Raw genomic sequence first — 9,354 nt, forward strand, 5'->3', positions numbered from 1 at the left:
TCATTAGTGAGGGCTGCCCTGGCCTCACTGTATAAAACTGCACACACATACTCCCAGTCCCTCCACTGCCACCCTTGGTTGTGCAATTTCTGCAGTACGTCATGTCACCCAATAGAGGACAAACAGATTCTGAAATCACCTTCATTCTACTTGCCAAGCACTGAGCCATGAGTAGGGCTGCACCCCCCAGAAGAAGGGATGTTCTTACCAAACACAAAGGTTCACACAGTGGGGCTACCATTTGCAACTTTTTTCCATCTAGAGTCTAGACAGAGCACCACTATTACATTTGCACAAAGGTACCTCTATTGGGGGCCCACATCCTGTCTCTTTTCGTTTTATATCATCACTGTGCATATTATATATTTCACTTCTTTGTCTATTCTCTTTCTTCCTCACTAAAATGTAAGTATATGAATTCTACTCCTTGCTAATTTCCCAGGGCTTAGAACAGTAGCTGGTATTTAACAGATTCTCAAAAAGTATTTCGTGAATGAATTATGAGTGAGTAAGCTCACTTACTTTGGGCATGTCACCAGGAAAGACCAATCACTAGGCATCATTCTTGGTCAAATAGAGGGTCGGCTGGGGACTCTTGGGCCCAGAGTCAGTAACATAGCCACAGAGGACTAGAGTGGAGAGTGAAGCATCTAGCTGATAAGAAGAGAGGGCATATGCATAAGATCACCCACACTTGAAGATAATACCCACTTGACCTGGCTTCAATGACTGGATGAACAGAGCTCAACTAGAAGAAGAAAGAAGAGGAAAAAAAGAGTAATCTGAAACAATTTGATGAACTTGACCTACACCTATGGATGCATTAGCTCAAAAGAGGGACCAAATCTTTACAGTGAGGCTCATTCCCAGCCCCTCCATACATAGGGATGGGCAACTTGGACATTGGATACCCAAAATGTGGGGCTATAAAGGCAAGAAGTGACTAGCTTCCAAACTTTCAAGAGGGAACCTAGATCCAGAGGGCATGGAGGAAGGTAGAATCTCCACTGAGTAGTATCCAATCTGTCTGGGCAGACCTGATGAAATGAGATGGGGATAGGTCCCTTGTGGTACAATAGTGAATAATTATTATCAGAACTGACTGTGAGGGATGGAAATGTAAAGGTAGATGTTTTGTAGCAAAATGAGGGGAGTGGCTGACTTTGCAGTCCAGGAGCGGAGGTCCCTGGAACCATCAAAGGAGAAGAGCAGAGTGCGGGACCCTACCCAGAGAAACAGTGACACCAGAGATGGAGGCAGAGACGATGACGTGGAGAAATGGAGCAGCTGGAGACTTTAGACATAGAGAGGGAGAGGGGTTGTGTGCTGACGACCGGGGTGCAGGCTTGCAGGATATAGCCTTTGGTTGGTTGATGATGCATGGAGGGGATTGTAACCATGGCAATGAAATGATATACAATAGGATGAATGTAAAACTAATGTTCTCCCATGTCAACTATCACATAATTCACAATAAAACATTTTTAAAAATGAAAAAATTAAGGATTGGTAAAAATGGAGGAAAGCCTTCATGAGCTGCAATGGCCCAGTGGCGGCAACAATGAATGTGTGCAGAGCAGCCATCATGAAGGTGGTGCAAAACTTCCTAGCACTCAGTTCTGTTATACATAAGGTCACCATGCATCTCAGCCAGGTTGACAACAAATAACAACATCCAAACAGAGGAAAAGGGAGAAGGAAGGCAGGGAAGGAGAGCACAGACCAGGAAACCTCTTTGTAGGGTATCTGGATACTTCATTTTAGAGAGAATGAGGTGATTGTAATAAGGGTAGAAAGAAAGGACTCGATTTTTTCTTTTGACCCTCTCCAACAGATCTATCCTGCGGGAGAAAGATGAGTCTTTCTGCTCCCACAAAAATTTACAGCCTCGGGTACGCTAGACAGGATCACTGTGAGTCAGAACCACTCAGTGTCACACAACCAGAACCACCACCACCACCAACAGTGCTACCAGCCAATCAATATGTCTCCCCTCCCATAACCCCCCAGTTTCCATCAAGTTGATTCCTGGAAACCCTTCAGAATTGCAACAAAGTCCCAGTCAGTATTGCAACTGCTAATTCTTGCCCTGCTCGGCTGGATACGGCTTTGCCTCGGGTTTGTTTTCTATTCCTTCAATCTCTTTATCCATGGTTAGCCTTTTCGTTTTAAAAACCATTTCTAATGTCCCTTCATTTCTCTCATTTGAATTTTCATTGAAGTCCAACTGACTTCCTAATGGTTTGAATTCCATATTGAGACATCTGTCTGCTTGCTCCGCTTTCCCAGGCCTGGAGCAGAAAGCCTTTTGCTGTGATGTCTAATCATAGAACAAAACCTCAGAAAGTGCCCTATAGGGCACGTACAGGCCAGGCCAGTGAGCTCATCAAAGAGAAGCAATTGTGTGAGAAGGGGCTTCTTCCCCTGGGTCCTCTCCCCATGATTGAAAACACTTGCAATCTAGGGGGCAATGGGTGCAATGAGGGTCACAGATGAAGAGCTCACCAGGCTTTGTCTTTTCAATGAAAGCTCAGATTCTGAAATGAAGCACAGCACGAAGCAAGAGCTGTGCTAGTTGCCAAAGCTCCCACACAGCTGTGCACACAGCCACAGCAGCTGCAGCTGATTGAGAACCACCATGCACCCATTGTCAAGGGTAGGTGCTTCTGCGCATTGTCTTTGCTTCAGAAGCCATTTCCGGGTTCAAGAGACTTGGAGATGTTCTTTGCTCCTAGGGACCAGCTCTAGACTTCTTTCTTCACCTGAATATGTGAGTCTTTTGCTTCTGAAAGAAAATTACGACCTGGGAGCACTTTTAAAAAATGCACACACATATATTGTTGTTAAGTGCCATCCAGTCAATTCAGACTCGTAGTAACCCTGTATAGGGTTTTCGAGGAGCAGATAGTGAGCTTGAACCACTGATCTTGCAGTTCACACCAACCTTGTGGTGTAGTGCTTATTCCACAGGGCACACACACATATATAGTGTGGGGCTGTAGGATAAAGCACTGGACCCCAAGGTCAATTTGAATCACAGTGTCCGAGGTTCAAATTCACCAGCCACCCTTCAGAAACTCTATACAGGGTCGCTATGAGTCGGATCCAGCTCAACAGCATTTGATAGTGTGTGTGTGTGTGTGTGTGTGTATATATATATATATATATATATATTGTTGTTGTGTGCTGTGGAGTCGATTCCAACTCATAGTGACCCTGGACAGGGTTTTTGAGGCTGTAAATCTTCATGGGAGCAGAAAGCCTCATCTTTCTTCCATGGAATAGCTGGTGGTTTTGAACTGCTGGCTGTAAGGTTAGCAGCCCTATTTATAACCACTACTCACTCTCTATCTATCTATCTATCTATCTATCTATATATCTATATATATGTATTTATATTTATTTATATAATATATATAATATTTATGATGATAATAAGGGTATGTTAAATAATATTGCTACTGGGGTTCCAGTTCATAATGCACAGGCCCTAGTTAAAAATGTGTCAGCAATCAGTGGATGGATGCAGACCAGTTCTCTCACTAAAGTACTTGTCTTAGGCTCATTAGAATGACTTACAAAATAGACACTTTTTTTTGCCATCAGAAAACAATGATTTTTAGGTCAGGCCTAATATAGACATCTTTCCACAGCATTGAAGTTTTTCAACAAGTTATGAGAATGTTGCCCTACATAAAACAGAATTTTTAAAGATCTTTTAAGCATTGAAAGTGAACCCAGGAATGTCAGTATATAAAGAAACTTCCACTAAAGTCTAGAAACTGGTAGAAGAATAATGTAGAATTACCATTGATGTAACAGCCATTGGAGTTGGGATCTCACATGGTACAGAATTTTCAATTTTAAGCAAATGTCATGGCCTCACCAAACTTTCAGTTGAATGGATGCCTAAAGCATTGCACAGAAATCAATTATTTTAAGCAATATCAAAGTTAATGAAGAAAATTTGATGGAGCAAATTATAACCAAGGATGAGTCTTTGCAAATACAATCCATAGAACAAAACTTTGTTCTGTAAGTTTCCTAACAGGTACATTTACAGAAGCAGATCCCCAGGCCATCAATTGCTCATAGGCAAGTTCAAGTTGAAGCTGAAGAACATTAAAACAAGTCTACAAGAGTTAAAACATGACTTGGGCACAGAGACAGTGACATAGCCACAGAGGACTAGAGTGGAAAGTGAAGCATCCAGCTGATAAGAAGATAACACCCACACTTGCAGATAATACCCACTTGACCTGGCTTCAATGACTTGATGATCAGAGCTCAACTAGAAAAAGAAAGAAGAGGAAACAAAGAGTAATCTGATACAATTTGATGAACTTGATCTACACCTATGGATGCAGTAGCTCAAAAGAGGGACCAAATCTTTACAGCGAGGATCATTCCCACCCCCTCCATACACAGGGTAGACAGGGATGGGCAACTGGGACATTGGTTACTCAAAATGGGGGAGCTACAAAGGCAAGAAGTGACTGGCTTACCAACTTTCAAGAGCCAGAGGGCACGGAGGAAGGTAGAATCTCCACTGAGTAGTATACAATCTGTCTAGGTAGGGCTGATGAAAGGAGATGTGGGTAGGTCTCTTGTGATACAATAGTGAATAATTGTTATCAGGACTGACTGTGAGGGTTGGAAATGTAAAGGTAGATGTTTTGTAGCAAAAGGAGGGGAGTGATTGACTTTGCAGTCTAGGGCAGAGGTCCCAGGACCCATCAAGGGAGAAGAGCAGAGAGTGGGACCCTACCCAGAGAAACAGTGATGCTAGAGATGGAGGCAGAGACGATGACATGGAGAGATGGAGAGGCTGGGGACTCTAGGCCCAAAGAGGGAGAGGGGCTGTGTACTGATGACCAGGGGGCAGGTTGATGAATGGAGGAGATTGTAACCAAGGCAATGAAATGGCATTTGCTAGGATAAATGTAAAGCTAATGTTCTCCCATGTAAACTATCACATAATTCACAACAAAACATTAAAAAAAAAAAAAAAAGTTAAAGCATGAAATTGAACATATTGTTCCTGCCATGCAACAGCAGTTGTCCCACTTCCTCCCTGTGGTTCTTCCATTTTGCTCTCCTTTCCAACCATTCTGAACATTTTCCTTAGGTAAATGTTGCTCTTTAGAAATCATCTGAAGAACACATTGGATGCATTACACACAGACTGAAAACTAGAAGAATTATGGGACACTCTGAAACCAGAAGAACTTGATGGTGCCCATCTACCACTACCAACTGCTCTGAAAGAGGTCACACGAGATGGGCCCATATAAAGTAGGAGATAATGTGGAACAGGACTCTAAATTTAAAAAAGATTGTGCTAACTGGTTAGAAGGAGACTGGAAGAATCTGAGACTATGGCCCTCAACCATCCTTTAGGACTGGAATGGAACTTACTCTTCTAGACCAATATGCAACCAAGTTGTGGATAGGTACATAGAGAGGACAATGAAACTAGTAAGATATGCTCACTATGGAAGGTCAACCATTCAACATCAAAAGAGCAACCTTTTCCTAAAGACAACATTCAGAATGGTTGGGAAGGAGATAGGAATGGAAGACCCACAGGGAGGAAGTAAGACAACTGATATTGCATGGAAGGAATTGCAGTCATTGAGATGAAACAAAGTATATGTTTCGTTGAATGAGAAACGGATGATCTGCTCTGTAAACTTGCACTTAGTTCATACTAAAAAGTTTCAATGAAGAAAAGAAAACCATCCATTAAAAAAGCAGAAGGTCATCAAAAAGACAGGAAAGTAAGAAAAGACCAAAATGGATGTCAGAATAGACTCTGAAATAAGCTCTTGAATGTAGAGAAGCTAATACAGCCAGGAGAAATGTGGGAGTCAGAGAGCTGAACAGAAGAGTTCAAAGGACAACTAGAGAACATAAGTATTACAATGAAATGTGCAAAGACCTGGACTTAGAAAACCCAAAGGGAGGAATCAGGCGCAGTATTTCTAAAGCTGGAATAACTGAAGAAAAAAAGTCAAGCCTCACCTTGCAATATTGAAAGATCCTATGGGCAAAATATTGAATGATGCAGAATGCATCAAAAGAAAATGGAAGAAATACACAGAATTGTTATACAAAAAAGAATTGGTCAATGTTCACTTATTTTAATAGATACCATATGATCAAGAACCAAGTCGCACTGAAGGTACCGGCAAAAGACTAGGCTCCAGGAATTGATGGAAAACACCTTGAAGCGCTTCAACAAACTAATGCAGTACTGAAGGGACTCACTCATTGACACCAAGAAATTTTGAAGACAGCTACTTAGCCAAACATTGGAACAGATCAATATTTACAACCATTCCAAAAAAAGATGACCCAACAAAATGTGTAAATCTTCGAAAACTACCATTAAGCAAGTAAAATTTTGCTTAAAGATAATTCAAGAATGATTGCAACAGTACATCCAGGGGGAGTTGCCTGAAATAGCTACCCTATATAGGGATCCCAAGGAGTGGCTGGTGGGTTTGAACTTCCAAACTTGTAGTTAGCCGTCTGCTGCTTATTCTACAGTGTCACACCAGGACTCCTGGAAGCAGCAGTCAAGAAATCATCTGATATATAGCATTAGGCAAATCTGTTTTAAAAGACCTTTTTAAAATGCTAAAGGGCAAAAATAACAGTTTGAGGACTGAGGTGTGCCTGTCCTGAGCCATGGTATTTTCAATTGCCTCAGGTACATGTGAAAGTTGGACACAGAATAAGGAAAACCATAGAAGGACCTATGCATTTGGATTATGGTATTGGATAAGAGTATTAAAAGTACCTTGGACTACTAGAAAAACAAATTTGTCTTAGAAGAAGTACAGCCAGAATGCTCCTTCTTGTTGTTAAGTGCCATCGAGTCAGTTTCGACCCATAGTAACCCTCTATAGGGCTTCCGAGGAGCAGCTGGTGAGCTGAAACTGCCGACCTTGCAGTTCAAACAGCTTTGCAGTCTGGCGCATTAACCTACAGTGTCATACCAGGACTCCCAGAATACTCCTTGTTGTTGTTGTTGTTGTTGTTGTTATGTGCCATGAAGTCGGTTCCTACTCATAGCGACCCTGTACAGGTTTCCAAGGCTGTAAATCTTTACGGGAGCAGAAACCCTCATCTTTCTCCCATGGAACAGCTAGCTGGTAGTTTTGAACTGCTGACTTGAGGTAGGCAGTCCAACTCGTAACCACTACGCTACCAAAGCTCCTTAGAACTCAGATAAAGAGCCTTCATCTCTCATACTTTGGACATGTTATCAGGAGGTACTGGAGTCCTTGTGTGATGCTGTAGGATAACAGTTGGACCACAAGGTTGGTTTGAACCACAAGGTTGGCGGTTCAACTCACCAGCTGTCCCTCGGAAATCCTAGATAGTGTCTCTGTGAGTTGAAACCAATTCAACAGCGTTTAACAACAGCAATGACAACATCAGGAGGTATCAGTCTATGGAAAAGGACATAATGCTTGATAAAATGTAGTCAGTGAAAAACATAGGGACCCCTAAAAAGATGGATTGATGCAGTGGCAACAACAATGAGGGCAAATGTAGCAACAATTATGAGGATGGCTCAGGACCTGTCAAAGTTTGCTTCTGCTTTGCATAGTGTCACTATGAGTCAGAACCAAGTTGACTACACCTAACAACAACAGATTGCCAGATCTTCCTTTCTAGGTGCAACTTTTCAGTTAGCAGTTAAGCACTTAGTTGCTTTTGGTTTTTCAATTTACTTTGCAATATTTTCTATTTGCTATGTGACTTTTCAAATTTGCCCTCATTTTAGCCATCCTGCAGTATAATTTTTAAGAGAAAGGATCAATCTTATGGCAACTATGATGTCATTTCTCTTTTTTCTCCATTTGTACAGTGCCATGTAGAAGTTGAGAGTCCTGGGGTGGCGCTGTGGGTAATGTGCTGGACTACAAAGTCAGTTTGAACTACAAGGTCAACGGTTCAAACTCACCCTATACAAGGTTGGAAACACTATGCAGGGTTGCTATGGGTCAGAACCGACTCGACAGCACTTAACAACAACAACATGCAGTAATTGTGGGGATGTGGGCTCCATGGAAAGATGTTAAACAATTTAAACAGGAGGCCAAGGGAACTGAAAAATCTCATATTAAAATTAAAAATAAAATACAAAATGTACTAGAATTGCTTAACTTATGTTCTATTTTGCTGAAGGGAGCTAGATCAGTACACTGTCTTTTCTAAGCTTTCCTGATTTCCCACAAGAATTTTGCTTGGTTCTTTCCACTCCTGGGCAGCTTCCAAATATGCAATGTTATTGAGCGTGCCCTTTCTTCGTCTGTGTGGCTGAGCGATCACAGGAATTTTAGGGGTTAGGGCTGTTGCCCTCAGTGAGCTTTCTGTCTGAGAAAGCAGCTTTAATATAACAACCAAAGGCCCTTTAAGTACTGGGGTTTGAACGCTCACCCTTGAATGAGTGCTCAGATGTCCTTTGGGATGTGAGGCATGAGTTGCACCCAAATGTCTGGTTGCATTTGTCTCTTGGGCTGAAACATCTGATACAGATTAAATACAGAGCTAATTAGCTTTCTTGGGCCAACTCATTTTTGGATAGGTTTCTTCTGGGAAAAAAAAAAAAAAAGATCTTAAAAACCTTTAATATAAATTATTCTCAAGGACCCTCACAAACCCTCATTAGTCTCAACTCTAATAAGGGGAGTTCCAGTTTATTATTGTATGTCTTTCATATATTTTCCCAATATTAAATATTAAAATCCAAGTTTAGTTTAATATTTTCTAATTCTTTCTCAGGAAAAAAAAATTTAGATGCTTAATCTCTAAGGAAAAGAAGAAGGATATCAACTTCTTTGCAACTCAAAATAATTATAACTTACAAATGATTTCAGACATGAGCAAATGGGATAATTAGCCCATATATTAAAATAAATGGGAAAATCTAACAGAAGTTAGATATATATATATTTTAAATTATTTAGAGAAAGCAAACTCATTTTTACATAAAACAATATTGTAGGGTCCCTACTATGTACCAAACACCAAAGTAGGCCTTTTGTAGCACTAACTAATCCTCATAAAGACCTTTCTGGGTAAATGTTATTCTCCCCATTTTATAGATGAAGAAACCAGGACATAAAGGTTATAACTAATTTTGTACAGTTCATAGATAATAAGTAGATTTGAACCCAGGGTTACCTAGCTCCAAAGTATTTACCCTTTTTATTTACATAGTGGTGTTATTAACAAAATCTAAAATTGTTGTTATGTGCCATCGAGTCGGTTCCGACCCATAGCGACCCTGTATAGGGTTTCCGAGGGTGTAAATCTTTACGGGAGTAGAAAGCCTCA

This window comes from Chrysochloris asiatica, unplaced genomic scaffold (genome assembly GCF_000296735.1).
Source record: "Chrysochloris asiatica unplaced genomic scaffold, ChrAsi1.0 scaffold00265, whole genome shotgun sequence".
Taxonomy (NCBI): domain Eukaryota; kingdom Metazoa; phylum Chordata; class Mammalia; order Afrosoricida; family Chrysochloridae; genus Chrysochloris; species Chrysochloris asiatica.